The sequence below is a fragment of the Mirounga leonina genome, unplaced genomic scaffold (genome assembly GCF_011800145.1).
Source record: "Mirounga leonina isolate KUSES-001 unplaced genomic scaffold, KU_Mleo_1.0 Mir_151, whole genome shotgun sequence".
Lineage (NCBI taxonomy): Eukaryota > Metazoa > Chordata > Mammalia > Carnivora > Phocidae > Mirounga > Mirounga leonina.
In genome coordinates this window covers 94,253,757-94,274,680 of record NW_023270377.1, presented here as the reverse complement: position 1 = coordinate 94,274,680, position 20,924 = coordinate 94,253,757, and the positions used below count along the sequence as shown (strand labels likewise).

Genomic DNA, 20,924 nt, shown 5'->3' with positions numbered 1-20,924 from the left:
AGTTGCCTATTCTTCTCAGGGTAGAGGTACACTGGCATGGCTTTGAAACATTCTTTTGAGGTCTCCAGAGGAACTCCTTCCTTGGTTTAGCTCACTTCCTCCACTAAACTTTCTATAAATATTTAAAGTCATTCGTGCATTGTTTTCATTGAGTGTCATGAAAGAGATTTTTTTTTTTTGCCTTGGATTTTATAAAATCCAAATAAACCCTGAATGCTAAGTAAAAGCTTCCCTTTAAGTTCACGAACATATATAATTTGGAAACAAATTTTCCCGTGGCTAAAATATTTCAGTGGTCCTTTCTGTGTCAACTTTGCTTATATACAATTATTTTTATTTCTTTTGTTGCTCTTTACTGATCATGAATTTTAAAAGGCAAACAGACTTGAATCTGTACCATTTTTGAAATGATAACAGAAAATCATTTACAGGGACGCCTGGGTGGCTCAGTCTGTTAAGCATCTGCCTTCAACTCAGGTCATGATCCCATGATCCTGGGATAGAGTCCTGCATCAGGCTCCTTGAACAGTGGGGAGACTGCTTCTCCCTCTGCCTGCCACTCCCCCTGCTTGTGCTTTCTCTCTCTCTGACAAATACATAAATAAAATCTTTAAAAAAAAAAGCATTTACAGACTTGCTATCTCAAAGTACTGTGCTGAGTATTTTACCTGATCTTATATGAGCCTGACAACAACCCTATAATAGGTTTTATTATCCCCATTTATAGATTTGGAAACTGAAGCTCAGATATGCTAAGTAACATACCAAGCTCCCAGCTGGTACATATCAACTGTATTAGGATCAAACTTTAGGTTTTCTTTATTTCACAAATCCCAAATAAAAATTTTGCTTATCATTTTTTCAGGGCTTAGAAAATATGTAAAATCTAAAAACATTTATTTTAGCATTCTTTATTTTACAATGGGGCCTATTTTGTATCCCTTATAATTGTAATTCTGATTTCATTTAGAAAAAAATTTAATATTCACCAAAATTTTAAGAATGCTTTGTAAAGTGACAGATACTACATTTTGGATAGCTTTTCAATGATTCTTAGGAAAAAGAGTTTACAAATAAAGTAGGGGTAAGTGAACCTTTCCAGTAATCTTCCAATCTTAGCATTAGGAAGGATTTTCCCCGAAATCCTTCTACGGTTATCAAGTTGTGAAACCGTCTGCGTTATATTTCATCCCTCAGCCTTCTCTCTACACAGGACCAGCTATTCAGCTATCCACAAGCAGCAAGGGAACAACTGGATTCCCAGCTGAGTGAGAGGATTTCTCCAGGCCTAACGGCTTGGGTCTTTGAAATGTCAGTGACTGCCAAGAAGGCATGTGCTTTAGTTTGGTTACAGTTAAGTCAATTTTTTAGTAGGAATAGTTCTCTTTGAATTAGTGCCTAAAGAGACATATTAGAAGGAATAAAACTAGAACCAGGAGATCCCTGAGGAGAACAAGTTTTGGGAGCCTGGGGCAGGACCCATGCATAGACCCTGTGGGAGAGGGCAACAAAGTCAAGAGAAAGAAGCCAGGAAGAGATGAAATCAAGTGCCTCATTATGAGGTGAGCAAGGCAGAAATCTCTGTGTTCTCTGACCCAAGTCCTAATGAGCAGATGAAAGGAGCAAAGAATGGAAAGAGAAGGACATGACTTGACTTCTGGTTTACTATAAAAAATAAACACATGGTAGATATACGGACAAAGAAAGCAGAGAAGAACATACCCTATACTCTATGACCGAGCAATTCAACTCAGTATATATGCAACAGAAATGCGTATATATGTTCAGTAAAGGACATGTACTAGAATGTTCCTAGATGCACTATTTGTTATCACCTTAAACTAAAAATGTGCACCCCATTAACAACAGAATGGGTAAACTTCTACATAATCACACACTGGGATACCAGAAAGTACTGAGAAGGAGTCATGTATACCTAACCACAACAACATATCGAATACCACAAGCATATGAAAGAATGAAAGAAGCAAACATAAAAGAGTATATAGTTTATGATTCCATTTATATAAAGTCCAGAGATAGGCAAAACTCCTATGTAGTTCAGTAAGGCAAGAAAAATAAAAGACATGAATATTAAAAAAGAGAAGGTAAAACTGTCTCTATTCACAGATGACAATTTTCTAGATAGAATATACTAAGGAACCTACAAAACAACCATATAACTAATAAGCGAATTTAGCAAGTCACAGATATAAGCCAATACACAAAAACCAATTGTGTTTTTACATACTAGCATCAAACAACTAGAAAATCTATTTAAAAAAATTCATTTACAATAGTGTCAAAACATAAAACACTTAGGAAATAAATTTACAAAAGATTTGTCAGACTACTACAGTGAAAACTATAAAACAACTGCTCAGAACAATTAAAGGAGACTACACACACACACACACTCTCTCTCTCTCTCTGCAGATTCAGATCTCTTGAAAAGGTCTCAGGAACAATCAGCATCCTAGGACCACACTTCAAGAACTTAACCTAGAAGATCCAGAAGGAGAAATGGAAGAATGGTCTAGAAAATTTCCTGGAATCATTATTCCTGATTGCTGAATCTTCAGCACAAGATTGAATATATATGCTAATAGCATGTTAATTTTTTACAAGAGCAGTTTAGCATAAAGATGACATTCCTACATACAGAGCAAAGTTTATCTTAGCACAATCATCCTACTAAACGATGAAAGAGTCCTCACACAGCTTAAAGGTTAGGAACATCACTATTTTATCCTTAAAAGAGTTTGCCTTTATAACACTATTAGGAATTTTCACATGGTATATAGGTTCATGTGAAATCTTATAAAATTCAATTTGAAAGAAAAATGTAATGGTTTTAGCCATTACACAGTTTTTAAGAAGGAAAATATTCTTAAGTCATGAATTTTATATTCTGCCCACACATTATATTTTAGGCATATAATGAGTGAACCAATGTGAAAGGCTCATCCTTAAAGGGGCAGCATGTAAGCCCACTGATTTGGGGAAACAGAGCAAAATAAATACGTAGAAACTGGAAACATCAGCTTGGGTTTGACCTACCATCATGTGACCAGAGATGTGCCCAATTTCAAATAGCCACGTTTGAAATGTGTGTGTGACGCACACATGAGGAATCTCGCTGTAGTCTGGGTCACAGAAAAGACAATCTTCAACCCAAGCCCTGCAACCTAGTGCTCCTTATTTATAAGCCATAAACTGGCTTATTATGTCTAGTTACTTGGGAGCTACCATGATTCAAAGTAGCTAGGCAGTGAATGAGCAGAATTCAGGAGAATAGCAAATACAACTGTCTCTTTAAAACCATGTTCTGTTATTGGTTTATATCATTTATTCAGGAAATGCAATATGCGTAATATGGAGCAGGCATGTCGAAGGCTTGCAAGTAACAGTTGGAGGGGTTTTCTGCGGTGTAGGCAGGGCAAGACCAGTACCATCTAACTCCCACTAAGCAAAGCATCCCAATTTTGACTTATTTTATGTCGTAAGTTTCTGAATCCTATTTCGTTTGAAAAAAGAATTTCAAGGCCAAAAAAAACCCAAAAAAACAAAAACAAAACGAAACACAGGAAAGAATACTTTCTTCAGGTTTGGCACTTTCTATCTCCCAAATCTTTCATATCGTTGGTATTCCATGTGTTTGCAGGGTTTTTGTTTTTAGTAGGAATTGTATTTTATTTTTGCACGAAAGAGTTGTCATTCTTGATAAAAATTGAGGAAGTGACGGAATCATCAGATGGGTGAAACCATCTATGGTAAAAATCTCAGCATTTCTAGATGTTCCCATTTCTGGGCTCAAATTATCAACTTAATCAAAGTATTAAAAATAAATGCGTCTGCCTTTTTTATAGTCATCTCATTTGCCCTGGGGTTCAGCAGTCCCTTGACAAACCATATCTTCAAACCCCCAAGGTCCCAATATATGTGTGAAACCGAATGGGACCAGCATCTTTTTCATGCAAATTCAGGGTTCTTAAAAACAGCTTTGTTCAAAAAATAAAGAAAGAATCCTTGACTTGCATGCTACCCAAGGCAAATTAAACACAGTCACATGCACATACACTCTTGCTCCTATTTGAGGACCTTAGCTCATCTGCTGGAAACAGACAACTGTGCTTTTGCAATGCATTACTGTTTTGTTTTGTATTTGTAGCAAAGCCAATAGCTCATTATGAAGAGGGTATTGACTTTATGATTGCAAAACAAATGCCCAGGGATATTTTATTGAGAGTTGTGGATCCTTATTTACACGACAGGGATAAAAGAAAGATATAAAGAATATACACACAATGAAACAAAAGAGACCTACAAACTCTCTTCTTTCAATTAAATGCAAAGAGAATTCTTCCCTCCAACAGGGATGAAACAGAACTAGTTTTCTTATTCAATTTTTTACCCAAAAGGTGAATTAGTCCCAGGTTTCTGAAGTCTGTCAGCATGGTCCCAGATAATTTCAACTGAAGATAATAAACAGCAACACCAAAAGTATTTATGTGAACCTTGGATCTACACAATACCACTGAGACAAACGCAGTGTCAGCCCATGGGAAGACTGACCTCAATGAAGACAACAGGATGCAGGCATTTGTAAAGTCCAGAAAAGACCTGCGAGGTCTGCATGGTCAGAAAAACAATCAGTAGCTTGCAGAGGAGGAATATATTCAGCCTGTGATGTGTGGAGATCACAAACTTAAGGGCACCGCAGAGCCATCTGTTGCATGAATGTCGGAGGCAGGCCTGTCTGGAGACAAATCAATGTTCTATTGCCACTCTAAAGCAGCCCAGCACACACCCTGAATGCGTGAGAATAAACCAGTGAGCAGCCCCATTCTCCACCAGGCAGATGGGACCCCCCTGAGGATACCCGGGAGGAAGAGCAGCACCAGCTCGCTGCGTAAGTGTGAAGAATTATGTCTACTCGTTGTGAGTCTCATTGCCCCAAACTCCTCTATACAAACAGTGCATTAGGCACACCAAGGAAGATGTCAATACAGAAGGTACTCTGTGTTTTGATGAAACTGCCAGGTAATTTGTGTCATCTCTACTTGACTTTCCTAGAAAAATAAAGAATGACAGGAAATAAAATAAATTATAATAAACTATAACAAAAATAAATACAAAAAAATCAAGGACAGGCATGCTCATATATGTATTTAAAATGAAAAAAAAAATTTTGTAGGCATTTTATAAACCCAAAGATACTGTGGTATTAAAGAACCCTGTAGTACCACCCAAATACCCTAACTTCATCTTAGTTTTGGTTCTTAGGTTAAGCTCTTACATTCCAAAGTCTTTCAAGTTATTTAAATACCTCAATAGTTATGTATGATATAAGACATACATCAATCTCTTTTAATTTATTCGGAATATTCTGCTAAGTGGCCATATAATTCAATGATGATGAAAATTCTGATTCATTCAGCAAACAGAGTGAGTGAATTCACTCTGTGTCTGGCACTGTTCTGGGCCCCGGGAAATACAGATAAATAGACTGTCCCACTTTCAGAGAGCTCAGGGTCTAATAGACAGCACACCTACGCAAACCTGTGTCCTAAGATGTAATAAGCACAACAGAAGAGTACTCCATTCAAAGCTGGATTTTAACATTAAAGTTAGGTGATAATTTTATCAGAAGATTGAAACTGAACGTCCTTTAAATGGGAAGGTACAGTCTCCTAGTTCTAAGATAAAGTCATTTTCCAAAGTTCATACTTCTCAGCAATAAGTCATATAGGAAAAACAGGTTTTCCTCATAAATATCTTAACTATGAAGAATCCCTGTAACAGGTTTTAATCGTGATTCCCTAAATTCCTCAAGTCTTTTTTAATGCAATGGTATTAGACTTTATTGCCCCTTTGGGTCATGGTTTTATCCAGGTCCCTTCTTTTGGAGACATGTGACTGACTTATCTCGCCTCTTCCGTTTCAGTACATTGTATGACCACATCCTCAACTTAAAAAGAGAAGCATTATAGCTAACACTTAGTGAATAATTACTGTGTTAAGCACTAGCCTCAGCACTTTACATGAAACATTTCAACCTCAAACAATGCCATGACATAGGTATCATTATTATCTCTGTGGTATTTATATAGCAATGATTCTCAAAATTTTTGGATTCGGAACCCCTTTATACTCTTGAAAATGATCGCCGAGGACTCCAAAGAACTTTTGCTTCTGTGGGTTCTCTTGATCAATATTTACCATATTCCCAATTAAACTGAGACTTTGAAAATACACATTAATATATTTGAAATACGGGGCACCTGGGTGGCTCAGTCGTTAAGCGTCTGCCTTCGGCTCAGCTCAGGTCATGATCCCAGGGTCCTGGGATCGAGCCCCGCATCGGGCTCCCTGCTCCGCGGGAAGCCTGCTTCTCCCTCTCCCACTCCCCCTGCTTGTGCTCCCTCCCTCACTGTGTCTCTCTCTGTCAAATAAATAAATAAAATCTTAAAAAAAAAAAAAAAAATATTTGAAATAAGAGTAATTCCATCACAGGTTAATGTAAACAACATTTATTTATGAATGTAACTATAGATTCCAAAACAAAAATTAGTAAGAAGAGTGGCATTGTTTCATACTTTTGTAAATGTCTTTCATATCTAGCTAACAAAAATTACGTCTGGATTCTCCTTTCTCCTTCTATATTCAGGTTGAGTAGCTTCTGGCAAACCAGTATAGGCCCATGACCAAGGAGAGTGAAAAAAGTAACATTTTAGTCTTCTTATAAAATTAGTTTTGATTTGGGCGCCTGGGTGGCTCAGACCGTTAAGCGTCTGCCTTCGGCTCAGGTCATGATCCTGGAGTCCCGGGATCGAGTCCCGCATCGGGCTCCCTGCTCGGCAGGGAGTCTGCTTCTCCCTCTGACCCTCCCCCCTCTCATGCTCTATCTCATTCTCTCTCAGATGAATAAATAAAAATTTTAAAATAAGTAGTTTTGATTTATGGATCCCTGAGAAGGCCATAGGCCCCTTGGAGCACCGTGGTGCAGAGCTGGAGCACCGTTGATGTACCTTCCACGGGGAAACTAAGGCTCAAGCAGGCCGAGAAACATGTCCATCACGCCATTGCTCTTAAAGTTAAATACCACCATGCATGCCTTCTAAATATGCAAAATAACAGTGAGTACATATTCAGTTAAAATCGCACTTGTTAGAACTTGTACCTCTGAATCCACTATCACCTGTTAGCACACCTCTAGTGCTAGGGAAGTAGTCACAAATAATGCATGAAATTGTTGAGGTCTCCGGGGATGAAACACATTTCTAACCATTTTAATGCCAATCAATGCAAAAACCACTGATAGAACTTTTCTGGAATACGCTGAATTCCAAGCATTATGAACCTCCATTTCTGGCAGAGTAGAATAAAAACACTAATCAAACTCCCAACATAAACCTATGCTAAGGCATAAATTTTGTTTCTATTAGCAGCACCCCCCCCCCAAGCCCCCGGCATTTGTCCCTACAAAGATATCACCAAATACCTAAAAGAAATTAGATGGATGATTAGTGTCATTGATACCCTGGGGCAGAGAGTCACACTTAAAATTTGGGGCAAAGGTTTCAATGAATCATCAGCCTTCACCATTTCTGAGTGGGCCCTAAGAGTAAGAGCATGGTGGTGATCTAGTATGTCTGTAAGGCGAGCAGGTCAGCTCCCCCAGGAGGCCTAGGACCATTCTCTGCACACAGAGGTGTCCTGGGGAGTCACCCGCCACAGAAGCGTGACAGTATCAAGTGCCAGGTGCGTTTGTCAAGCGGGCAGATGGGGAGACCAGTGGCAGCAGTCCCTGCCTAACAGCTACATTAATTAGCCTTTCCAAAGCAGATCATTTAATTACTCATCCACTCAGATATTCAGCACGAGAAAAAAATTCAAGATACTTCTAGACATAGAACCCAGATGAAACAAACTTCTTCATGCACTTTTTCCAATACATAATGTTCATGTTGGCCCCAAAACTTTAAAACACAAAAATTTACCCTCTTATTACACACTTTAAGGATTTTATTCACATCCACAGTGCACACAAGTCAATAAGTTGAGAGTACGTTCTAAATTGGTGATCTTCATGTGATTTTGTGCAGCAATAACTAAGAGGGAGCAGGACTCAACATGGCCAAAATGCACACCCCCTTGATTCTGGGAGAGAGCAGGAGTTGAATAAAATTCTGTGCTGATTAAGGACTTCCCTCATGCCCCCCCAAATAATAAACACAGAGAGACTTAAAAGAGACTTTAAAAGAGACTTTTTAAAGAAGTTGGTATATTGAAATACAGAGATCATTAGTAAAAGCAAACTCTAATTTTAGCTACCTGCCTTTCTGAAGGTCTTTCATCCATGTGGTTCTCCTTATTGAGCTTTCTGGAGCTTCTACAATTTTTTTCTAAATTCTAGTAAACTAAATGTCATGTCATGGAAGTGTTCTCGAGATTGTTCTTCCCTGAATGCTCTTCCACTTGCAAAAATGATGTCTCAAATTGCACTTGCATGTCCTGATTCAGAGATTCATCCATAGAGAGTCCCTCTTGCTGCCTAAAGCAATTGCCTGATTCACTGTTTCTCTCCCCTAATGGGCTCTAAGACTCAGAGGACTGGGACTTTATGGTCTTCCTGTATCTAGGCACACACACCCCCTCAATGAATGAAGGATCATGCTTCAGAGCAAAGATGGCCTCACTGACTTGAGGCAACATCACAGGTGGCCTCTCCCCATATTAAGTATCAGAAGTTAGTCCCATGCCCAGAGCTTAACAGAATGGGCCAATAAAACCACACAAGCTACCTGCAATCCTTACCACTACCATCATGAATGAAGCATTCTGCATGTTTTAGATGTACCAACTAATATTGTTAGTAAATAAATATACCAATGAAGGAATGAACTTGTATTTCTGGGTTTTCTCCTTTTTATTTTTACTTGAAACTGTCAGCTCTCACCAGAATAATACATGCTTTCATCACAACATTGTTGATACATGCAGGCTCTACTGACTTATTTCATGCAATACTGAGTTAAAACAACCTTATTATCTTCTCCTCTCTATCCCAAAGCTCCCCTACCTGATGTGTTTCTGAAATACATATTAGAGCATACCACCCCCCAAGTTTAATATGAATTTCTAGTCTTAACTTCTGTAATAACTTATTTTTTGAGCTGAGCAGGGAGCCTGATGCAGGGCTTGATCCCAGGACCCTGGGAGCATGACCTTAGCCGAAGGCAGATGCTTAACAACTGAGCCACCCAGGCACCACAGGCCACTCGTTTTCTTAAACTTAATTTTCACTTCTGAAGAAACCTAGATTTCAGAATGAGGATTCCTTATATTTCCATGCCTTTTTAAGGAACTTGGAATTCCCCATGTTTTCATGCACTACCCCCATATTTCCTCCCTTAGTATTAAAATTCCACTATTCTAGGTCAGTATTATATCTGGCACATAAGAAAAACTCTGTAAAACAACGGAATTGTATTAATAATGTGTGATTTTTTCCCCATCAATTTTGGTCACATTCCAAAGTGATGGGCTATATGTAGTTTAATACGGAAAGGCAATGGGCTATACGTATTTTAATACGGAAAGGAAATTCTTAGGGAAAAGAAAAGACATGCTAACCACCTCCTAGGGAGCCTTCATACCTGTCCGTGTGTGCAACAATAGCCCTTATGTGACAATTAATTTCATTTCCATGACTTTCAATTATTAATGGCCCTGAAATTACATTCTGTCTCTATTTTCATGAAGGTCCCAAGATAGGATCTGTGATTAGACTTAAGCCACCTGTCTAGACTCAGAAGAATGAGGCTTGTAGGTTCCTAAGAGAAAAGGTTGAAAGATGTAATGCAGGAAAACCTGGTAGACTATCATACAACCGAGTGCATACCTAAAATCTCCTTCTTTCATTTATGGAATGAGTTATACACACAAGACGAGTTCTGCTGAACAAAAGGGTGGCTTTTACAATAGACTGGCAATGCCATCAATTCATTCCACAAATACTATGCCGTCTGCTATGTTGGAAGCACTTTGTTAGGCTCTATGGACGACACAATGATGAGGGAGCTTAACTGCTGCAGTCAAAGAATATTCTGTGTCTATATCCAGTGTTACAGACTGAATTGTGTCTCCCAAAACTTTTACGTAGAAGTCCTACTCCTAGTAACTTAGAATGTAACCTTATTTGGAGGTGGTCAAGTTAACATAAGGTCATTAGAGTGGGCCCTAATCCAGTATGGCTGGAATCCTTAAAGGGACAGATTTGAAGATAGACAAATGGGAAGAACACTATGTGGGATGGATGCAGAGACTGGGATGATGTGTCTACAAGCCAAGGGATGCCAAAGATTGCCAGCAAGTCACCAGAAGCTAGGGGAGAGGCCTGGGACAGATTCTCCGTCACAGCCCTGAGAAGCAAGCAACCCATCAACACCCTGATTTTAACTTCCAGGCTCTAGAACTGAGAGATGGTAAATTTCTGTTGTTTAAGCCCCCGACTGTGTGGTACTTTGCTAAGGCAGCCCTAGCAAAAAACAAAATAAAATCTATCAACTATATATGTTTGAACAGAATACACCTCTACAGATACACAGATATATAAATAATCTGGAAAATACAATGGGCGCTCTCCAAGCGAAGTGTAATATATTTTCAGCGGAAGGAGTGTATACTTCTGACCAGAAAAAAAAAATGGAAGTCTTTATAGAGGAAGTGGTAGTCACATTTCACACAAGTTAAGAGCCATAAAAAGTCAGAAGCCAAACACAGGAATTTATGACTATAGAACTATATTGACTGCAGAACTGTGTTTTGTTTTTTTTTTTTAATCTAAGACACTCACTTCTTTTACATGCCATTTCTTAAGAGAGTTCAAGACAACTATATGAAAGATTCAAATGGTATACCTCATACCTAAACCTTCACAGGTATGCATTCTCTTAACCAGAAAAACATTTTTAGTATTTTCATCTCCATACTCTTTTTACTCACTCTACTGTGATGTCCAGTATAAGATAAAGGTGCTATCTTGGTGCTCTATTACAAGAATATTGACTTGGTTGGTTTTCTAGACTGGGAATAGTTTGCAAATGCACTAACTCACTCTCTGGCTGCCACCCCCATTACAAGGATGTGCACTAGTCACTTGCAGGTGTGAGTTAGGTGACCTTTGGTCCTGGAACTGGTCTGTCTAGAGACAGAACCATAACCAGGCCCTCATTAGGTCAGGTCTTCACCCAACTGAACCATTATCAAGCCTTGGGAGAACTATAAATTGTCTGATTTTTATAAAATATTCAACTTAATAACCTCCCCCCCCAAAGGATTCAGTATTTTTTGCTGCTTTAATCATTTGCCAAATAATTTCTGAGTTAATAATCTATCAGAACCAAGCTCACCTACTCTCCTTGAAGAATTCTTTTCACTATTGAGCTTCATAGCCTGATTAGATCTTCTTTTCTAATCTTTTCATATAAATTGTATGTATTTGATTTCTCCTGCCTGCAAGTAACAGAAACAAAGCTCTAGCCAGAATAAGAAAGATGAAGCATTTGATTGAGCAGATTATGATACTTCAGGAGAAACTAAACCACCAAACCGTATGAAGGGCAAGAACCAGGGTACCTCCAGGGGTCTCTTCAGTAAGAAGTCATAGACCTTCTCACTAGATGCTCCCATGATGCCCTGGCCTAGCTCTCAGGACTTCTGGTTTCTATTTCCCAACATTTTCACATTTTAAACTCCCTGGACTAAGATCCTGATTGATATGGTTTGAGTGAGGCACACACTCTAGATTGATGAGCTTTTGGGCTGGGGTCAGGGTTATATAGTGCTAGCTTAGACATGCTCCTTCTCCCCATTTTAGACTGGCAACTAATGTCAGAGAAGTAAACAATTATTAGTGTCTGCCATATGGGTTGGGCATTTGTACTGTGTATGTGTTGTCTTTCCTTTGGAAAATGCTTTCTATATACTCCTAATTAATCCTTTCTTGGATCTGTAGCAAAAATAAACAACCAGATATCTTATATATTTTTTTTTATTTTTTTAAATCATTTTTTTTAAATGTTTTATTTATTTATTCATGAGAGTCAGAGAGAGAGAGAGAGAGAGAGGCAGAGGCAGAGGGAAAAGCAGGCTCCCCGCCTAGCAGGGAGCCCGATGCGGGACTCGATCCCAGGACCCTGGGATCATGACCTGAGCCGAAGGCAGACGCTTAACCATCTGAGCCACCCAGGCGCCCCTTATATTTTTAATTTAATAATTTTTACATTCATTCCAACTGGACTAACTCCATTTGAGATTTTTCTGTTAAAATACCTAGCTGGAATTAAGCCTATATCTTGCTTTCTTCATATTGTCTTGACCCATCCACTATCATTGTGACTTAAAAATTTACATTGAGCTTTCTCGTCATTTCTTTCTTCTAGAATATATAACTAGTCTTTAGTCTATATATTGCTTTCTGGATTTTGTCCCACTGTCTCCATTCTCGGTGTAACTCAAATTATATGGAGCACACTCCTAGAAATGTTATCAACTATCAATCATGTATACATTCCCACAACATGTGGAATGTCGGAACCAGAGTACACTCTCAGGAGACACAAACTAATCAGGAAACACCCCCTGTTCTATTTCCTATGCTTCACACCATCACCAGTAAGACTGTTCAAATTACCAACAATAAGATTTTATTTTATTTTATTTTTTTAAAGATTTTATTTAATTATTTGACAGAGAAAGACACAGTGAAAGAGGGGACACAAGCAGAGGGAGTGGAGAGGGAGAAGCAGGCTCCCCATGTGGGGAGCCTGATGAGGGACTCGATCCCAGGACCCCGGGGATCATGACTCGAGCCGAAGGACTGAGCCACCCAGGCGCCCACCAACAATAAGATTTTAAAAGACACAGACAATTTTAAGGGATGTCAATTTAGAAAATCTAGAGAATAAAAGAGAAACTCATATTCTTTGTAAATAGACAATCTAATCATGGCTAAATATGTATAGTATTCAGTTAGTATCTGAGCTGACCAGTAGCTACAAATCAACAAAAAATTCAACAACGGAAAACTTTAGAGGGAAAAGGAAGATAAAGATAAGAAAACAAAGTCTAATGTCTAAGAGATAAGAAATGAATGGGAACCAATCTGTGAAATAATTTCATATATGTTACACCAGGTAAGAACCTAATGGGGAAGAAGGATATTCTTAGATTTAAGACCATCTAGGATACTCTAAACAAAGATAAAAGTGTTTTTAGAAAACAGGAAAGCAACTGGTATGCCAATGGCAGCAACGTTTTGAAGAATAATAATAGCACAACTACTGGGTAGAAAGATTCTGTCAAAATAGGTTATTGTAAACTTTCTGTTTATATGTAAAGAAACGTAAGTAAGCATTTATAATTATCATCTGTTTTAATGACACAGTAAGAGAAAAAATTTAAAACAAGAGAGGGGAAATGTAAGTGGTAAGTAGTTCAAGGAGACAAAAAGAAGCCACTTTCTGAAGGAGGAAAGACATCCACTGTCCCTGAAGGCAGATGTTGGTTGAAATGGTAAGCACTATTCTTTGAACATATTTTGGTGACTTTTAAAATAGAGGAGGATAAGAGTGATGAGGACAATAATACTTGCATAGTGATTATACTCCAAGCACTTTATAGTTCGTTATTAACTCACTTAATCTTCACCCTCACCACAAGGTATGCACTATTATCATCCCTGTTTTACATATGAAGAAAATAAAGCACAGAGAAATTAGGTATCTTCCCCAAGATCTCAGAGTTAGTAAGTGATGATGTCAGGATCTGGACACTGGCACTCTTGGCTTCAAAGTCCCCATTCTTAACCTTAATCCTATGCTGTCCATGTGATTCTAGCTGGACTTAGAGTTTTTACATTGTACATAGTTGTTCAGAAATATGGTCACTAAAAATATCTTTATGAATTTCATAAGAAGCTCTCAAAATTTGTTTTAATTCCCCTTGGGAGACAGGGAACTAAAGAGGCAGAATGGAGCTGTGTTTAACAGAACAGACTCCGGAGCCAGGCTGCATGGGTTCTGAATCCCTGATCTTCCACTTACCCACTCACTGACCTAGGGGAACTTATTCACCCTTTCCGTTACCATGCATGCATGATTATCTACAAGCATGCACTGCCCCTTTTCTGTAGGAGGACCTGACTCCCGTACCACACTGATATGGCTTGGCATAGGACTTGCTTTGGCCAATGAAATGTGAATGGAAAAAACATGTTTAACTTCTGGGCAGGAACTGGCCAAGAGCCAGGACAAGATGTGCCACATTCTCTCCTCTCATTATGATCAGCAATGGCCTGGGTCCGGAGGTGAGGTTGCCTTGGGGCAGAGCCACAGACCTACCTTGCAGAGTAAGAAATATGCCTTTGTTGTTGTAACTCACTAGGATTCAGGGGTTGTTTGTGACTAAGACATAACTATCTCTCTTGACTCATACGCTCTCTGTGCCTCAATGTCCTAGTTGTTCCTAGGGTTGTTGCAGGAATTAAATGACTTAGTTTTATGAAGTATGTGGAACAGTGGCTGGCAGGTGATAAGCACCATGGAAGTGTTAATCCTTACAGTTATTTGTATCTGTAAGTGGCAGGAGAGAAGTATTAGTGAGCCAGATACTCACCTGAAAAGAATACAGAGGAAAGACTTCCAAAGGAAACCTCCCCAATACTAATCCAATCAAATGCTTTTCTGGTTCTCAAATCCTTTCAACAGAGTTCTCACATCATACTGGTTGCCCTTTGGGCTTTCTGAAAACTTCATCTCTTCAGTGCTCCCTCATCAACCCAGTAATCTCATTTATTTGTTGACAGTTCAGGGCTTTAGTATTGCTGACCCAGTCTCCAGACACTTTTCCTTCTACAAAATTCAGTTTCTTTGGCCATGAAGATATTCATCCTCCATTTTCCTCAGCTATCTTTCTGGAAACAGAGTTGTACACCAGTTTTCTCACCTGTGGAACTCAATTTTAGTGAGGTAATAATAGCTGTTACCTCTGTTTCTAAGGGTGGAGGATTAGGTAACTTTAACAAGTTTCTTTGTTTCATGAGTTTGGATTAGCTTTCATTTGCTAATGTGTAAATTTTTAGGGCAAAACTCTTGCCAATTAATGTTCCACACAACTTGCTTTCAGGGGATACTGCTAACCACTCTGGATGTTTTAACAAGCAGATATTGAGACCTCTTATGCCCAAGAGGAAGATACTATGAGTCTCCCTCTAATCCATCCTAGAAATGAGACTATGAAAATAGGGGCCCAAAGGAGAGATAACATTACCCTCATTTTAAAGATGGGAAGATGGAGACTCAAAGAAGTTGAACGTGTCTTTGAGAAAAATAAGTCAGTTGAAGAGCAAAACCTAGATAGAAAAGAGTCATTATCTATAGGAGCCAAGCTACTGCTATTTCCAGGGCTGATTGTGTTCAAAAGAAAAAACAATGGGAAACATGACTGTATCTGGATACAATGAGACTGAGCATTTTAACTGAGTTTTAATCTGACCTATTCACAAAAGCCAAAGAGGTTACTGAGAAAGATACAATAACATTAGTCCCATTTTACTAAGCTCACACGTAAATCAGGCTGGTACGACTGAGTCAATATCATGGCTAAACTAAACTGAGATATAGAACAGAGACCAGGTTATTCATTGCATCAGAATGTTTTATTTGGCAGCTACTTACTACATAAATAACTCACCAGCTATTTTCTCTGAAACAGTAATGATTAGAATGGCTATCCTACCCAACCAAAAAATCTGAAATAGGCAATAACAAAATCAATCTTCAGAAAATAAATACTGAAGGCAGCTGTAGCTGCTTTTGACTGTTATTAGAGGCAAATAAAACCCAAAGTTATTTCTAGGACTCATCACTTTAATGATTTCTAAATTTACTTCTCTAAAAGAAATGTACTAGAGATTAATAAATTTTACATGAAAACAAATAGAATGTATAAATTGCTAAGGGGTTTGCTCCCTTTACTTTCATTCTAGCCATTTTCCCCAAACCAAGAAGAAGAACATTCCCTAAAGCTTTGCATGGTTTTTCGCAAAATCATCTCTCATATAACTAAACAGATGAAGAAAGGATGTACTTTTTTAGTGGGTAATGATAAAGCTGAGATTTATAGCTAAAAACATTCTTGATCACAATAGCTTTTTTTTTTTTTCCTTTTTCTTTGTCCCCTCCATTCTCTGGCTAAGTTCTTATGTCTAAAAGACAAAAGAGAAAGCAAAACAAAGAGAAAAGGATTCTGTAGGCACCCATATACAAGAAAGTTACAATAGTCGAAAGTCACAATAAAAACAGATTGTCATAGATGGGAATTCCATTAAAGAAGGACAATATATCTGCTTTGGAGAAGGGCTCAATCCATTTAAAAAAAAAAAAAATTACTGATAGACAAAGTCCAGAGCTGAAACACAGTTGTAGGATCAAAGGCAAAATAACTAGCAATGTCCTAGTTAGCTCAAAAGAAGAGCAAACCAAGCAACAAACAGACCCTCTTGCAAAAGGGGAATGTCTTTAGTACAATACAATAAGACTGCTGTATGTGACACCTTGATAAATTAAAGAAACAGAAACACTGTCACAAAAAGAAAAGGAAGAAAGGAAGGAAATTCACAACCAGTGCCCACAAAAGATGGATAAGAAAGTTTTAAGAGAATGCATGCATTGATTAAAGGCAAGCAAGGAAAACAAGATAGCTGCTCCATCTAGCTAACCCCCCACTGCACATGCCTATTGTATTGTTTCCTTTGGCACTGACTACAAGAAGGCTTCATCCTATGTCTAATAATGCTATTATTTATAAAATAGAAGAAAAACATCCTGATAAGAATATACCTCAATAGGAAAAAGCTTCCTATATAATCTGAGTGTACAGATGAGAAAGAAATGCTTTTTTCAAAGTAATAACAATTACAAAGCAACTAGGGAACAAGATAAGCACTTGCAGAAGGAGCCATACTGAATCTATTCAGCCAACCAGCTTTTCTGTTATGTGAATCCAAGAATGGATCACTGTTAGTCACTGGGAAAACCTGCAGTGCTGTAAAAATCAGCAATGTCAGTATACGGTCAGGGGAGGGAAAAAAGAAAAGAAGAAAGTTTAGAAAGAAACAGAGGGAAGGCTGAGAATACAACTTGTAATTCTTCATTCAACATTATATTCATTGACCTATTCCATGTAAGTCAATATGGAAGACACAGGATTTTGAACAGTACACATATACACAATGGCTCCTGCCCTCCAAAAGCTACAACTTGCAAAATAACTGCTTTGGGTCCATAATCTTACCAATGCCTGTTTCTTGCAAGTATAAACAGAATGTTCAACTGTGTATGTGAAGTTATTTTCATATTCTGGCCAGCATCCTCATATTAGTATTATTTTACTGATACAGCACATTATATTGAAATAAAAAAATCAAAATAGAGTGAATAGTTTTACAAGTCCAATTTTATAAACAATCTGTTGACTATGGGTGTTTCCTATTTCATAACTTTACATACACAATATGTACACATAACTATATTTAAATATCAACAATTTTACCCACCAAGTGCAGTCTGATCAGTTATTTCAAAGCCTACGTTGATCATCTGCTAGAGGTGAGAAAGAATAAAAAAAACACACAACACAATTAGCTAGTACTTACTGAGCCATTCATATGTGGCACCTATTGTTCTCTATGATCCTACAGGTAGTCTTACTGAATCCACACAAATCTCTCCAAATCTCTCCTTTTTACAGATTAGTAATCACACCTTCTAAATGAACACCCTACACTTTAAACCACTGTACAACATTCCTTCTAACCACACACCTACAGAGCAGATTTCTGTGGTACTTGAGTAGTTACTGGCTATGAATGGCTTGTACTCTGCTTCTGAAACCACGATCAAACTAAGGATGATTCCGGCAATGATTCCCCAGCAAGGTCTATGGCAGGGAGGGCCACACAAGACCAGGACCTCTGAGCAGACCCACACCCCAAAGTATGTAGCACTCATCATGAGGGCTCAGAGTACGAAATTCAGGCATGCAGCTCAGAGAAGCACATTCTGACAGGCTATGGGCAAAAGTCCAGATTTAGAAGTCCAGAATGTCATGAAAGGCAGGGTCCTATGAAGGGATTTCAAGGCTGGCGGTCAGCTGAAGGTGTACGGTTCAAGAAGAGAACAATTTCTGCCACGTATGATGACAAACAGCTAGATAAATTGAAGAATGTGGCAGAATTTCAAGGCATTCACATAGAATGGGACAAATCTGCAACAAGGTTGATTTGAACACACACCTAGGTGCTTTTAAGTTTACTTCTCAAAAAAAATCATAGTCTTTAAATTAAAAGTATGAGTTCACTATTATTCTGTTCAAACCGTGACACCATTAGTTTTCCAGACTCTGATATGTCTGTTTTGAAAAATGGCAGGTTTAGATCTCTACAACACTGATAAATCCATGAAGAATGGGCTAGCTTTAGGAACATTAATTCTGGTACTGACCATTGTGTATTCTTTTACACATTGCTCATATCTGGAGAAGTCTGTTAGGAACAAAATTTAAGATAGCTTGTAGTTTTGTTGACTTATTTTCTACTTTTGACTCTCAGCTCTTGAGCTCAGAGTGAATGAATGAGCTCAACTCTATGGATTCATTCTAATTTCAGAGAGAGAGGCAACAGAAGGCTTGAGATCAAATTTTACTTTTAATATAACTTTTTGTTAAAGATTTTATTTATTTGAGAGAGAGAGCAAGAGAGAGAGAGCATGAGTGCAGGGCGAGGGGCAGGAGGAGATGCAGACTCCCTGCTGAGCAGGGAGCCTGCTGCAGGGCTCTATCCCAGGACCCTGAGATCATGACCTGGGCTTAATGCAGAAGCTTAACTGACTGAGCCACCCAGGTGCTCCTAAATTTTACTTTTAAAATATCTAATGTTTTAAAGATTGGCTTTGCTTTTTAGAAGAACTGAATATATTAATGAAAAAACTAAGGGATAAACATATTTAGATAAAATATGCAAGTAATTATTAAGTGAACAATTATATGAGTATAGACATACATCTAGAGAGATGGACTATGCCTTACTCAGTGTGGTGCTCAGTCCCCATTAGCCCTCGGTAGATGCTTGCTGCACTGAAATTACTTAACATCTGAGTCCCAGATTCCTTATCTTCAAACTTGGGTAACAATGTATTCATTCCTCATTATTTACACATTACACATTTGCAAATTTGCCTACTCAATAAAATTTATTTGCAGCCCCCAAATCAATACTTGCAGCATTTCACAATCATTTGCAGAAATGAACAGAGCAACAAAAAATCTGAATCACCAACCTGCACGTTCCCAAGGGAGTTTGAACAACGTGACACTCCGCAGCTTTCGTAATAGTAAACAAGTGTCATTTTCATTATTTATTTAGTGCCATATTTTTTGTGCTTTTGGGTTTTTTGTTGGTATTTTGCTTTTTGAAATGGCCCCCAAATGTAGTGAGGAAATGCTATTTATAGTTCCTAAGTACAAATAGACTTTGATGTGTCTTACAGATAAAATACATGTGTTAGATTAGCTTCATTCCAGTATTAGTTACAGTGCAGTCGACCGTGAGTTCAATGTTAATCAACAATATATATTACATAAGGGTCTTTACACAGAAACACACAAAGAACACATATGAAGTTATGTATTACTCCATTGATCAAAATGTTATGATCAGAGGCTCATAGGCACCTAACTGTGTAATTCTTCTAGGAGCAGCACTTCAACATTCGATAATTCAGTGTCTGCGGCAACTTTATAGAACATAACTACTACGAGTGAGGAGAATAAACTGTACTTGCTCCACCAATTGTCTTTAGGTCTTTTCCCAGACCTAATGTAGGGTCTAGTGAATAATCTAGTGAAGTGACCAGCACAGGTAGGCACTCAAGGAATTTTATCTACCGAAAAACAAAACAATCATCTTAGGTGTCTGCAAACAACACAATTGAAACTAGCAAATTCAGATTCACTATATTTCATTGAAAAGAATATAAAAAATGAAATTGTATTTTAATGTATCACTGAAGGCAACACATTAGAAGAGGGAAATACGAAGATATTTATAATAAGTCAAAGGCATCTGAGGTCTAGATTGGGATAATGTTGTCAGAAAATATGCTATCAGCTCTGCTAATTAGAAAATCATGGTCTCTTATGTATAAACCCTTCAAACAAATCCAATTAAAATGGCAATTCAAACGTGAGCATATCAGTGACAAGTTTATTGCCTATACAGGTTTCAATTACAAAGCTGTTTGTAATTACAAATTACAGGGTTTGAACATACAGCACATGTAAGAGCAGAAACTCGCCACTGAGAAATACTCATACTTGATGAAACTAGAGAATTTACTCAGAAAACGTTAGTGTATCACTTAGTAAAAAAAAAAAAAAAAAAAGTTGCACCTGATTAATTTTGACAAATTATGATATTCCGAAACACTGGCAGGTGTGTGTGTGTGTGTATGTGTGTGTATAAAAGTGTAACCAAGAAACTCTTTCTCAGTAGAGATAAGACCACTTTAATTCAGATTTCACTAATTCAGAATCAAGAGTCAGGCAGGTATTTTAACCAAATTAGATGGATAAAGGAATAATAAAATTACATTAAAGGAAGCTAAACTTTTAAAACACAGTATTAAGAATTGGAAAAAAAAAGTCAAGATTATGAAAGCATCTATTTACATATAACTTATTTATTCAATCAATATGCATTAATTCCCCACAAATTTATTGAGTCCCACTCTGGGCCAGCCATCAGATATTCCCCAGAGAACATGGCACACGCAGAACAGCTTTGCTGCAGCTCACAAGCA

The 20,924-nt window shown here is 37.9% G+C and overlaps 1 protein-coding gene across 1 annotated transcript in view; it reads right to left on the bottom strand.

Moving 5' to 3' along the window:
- The window catches only part of NCKAP5 (NCK associated protein 5), an 824,104-nt gene that overhangs the window by 516,571 nt on the left and 286,609 nt on the right, over positions 1 to 20,924 (bottom strand). The window lies entirely within an intron of this gene.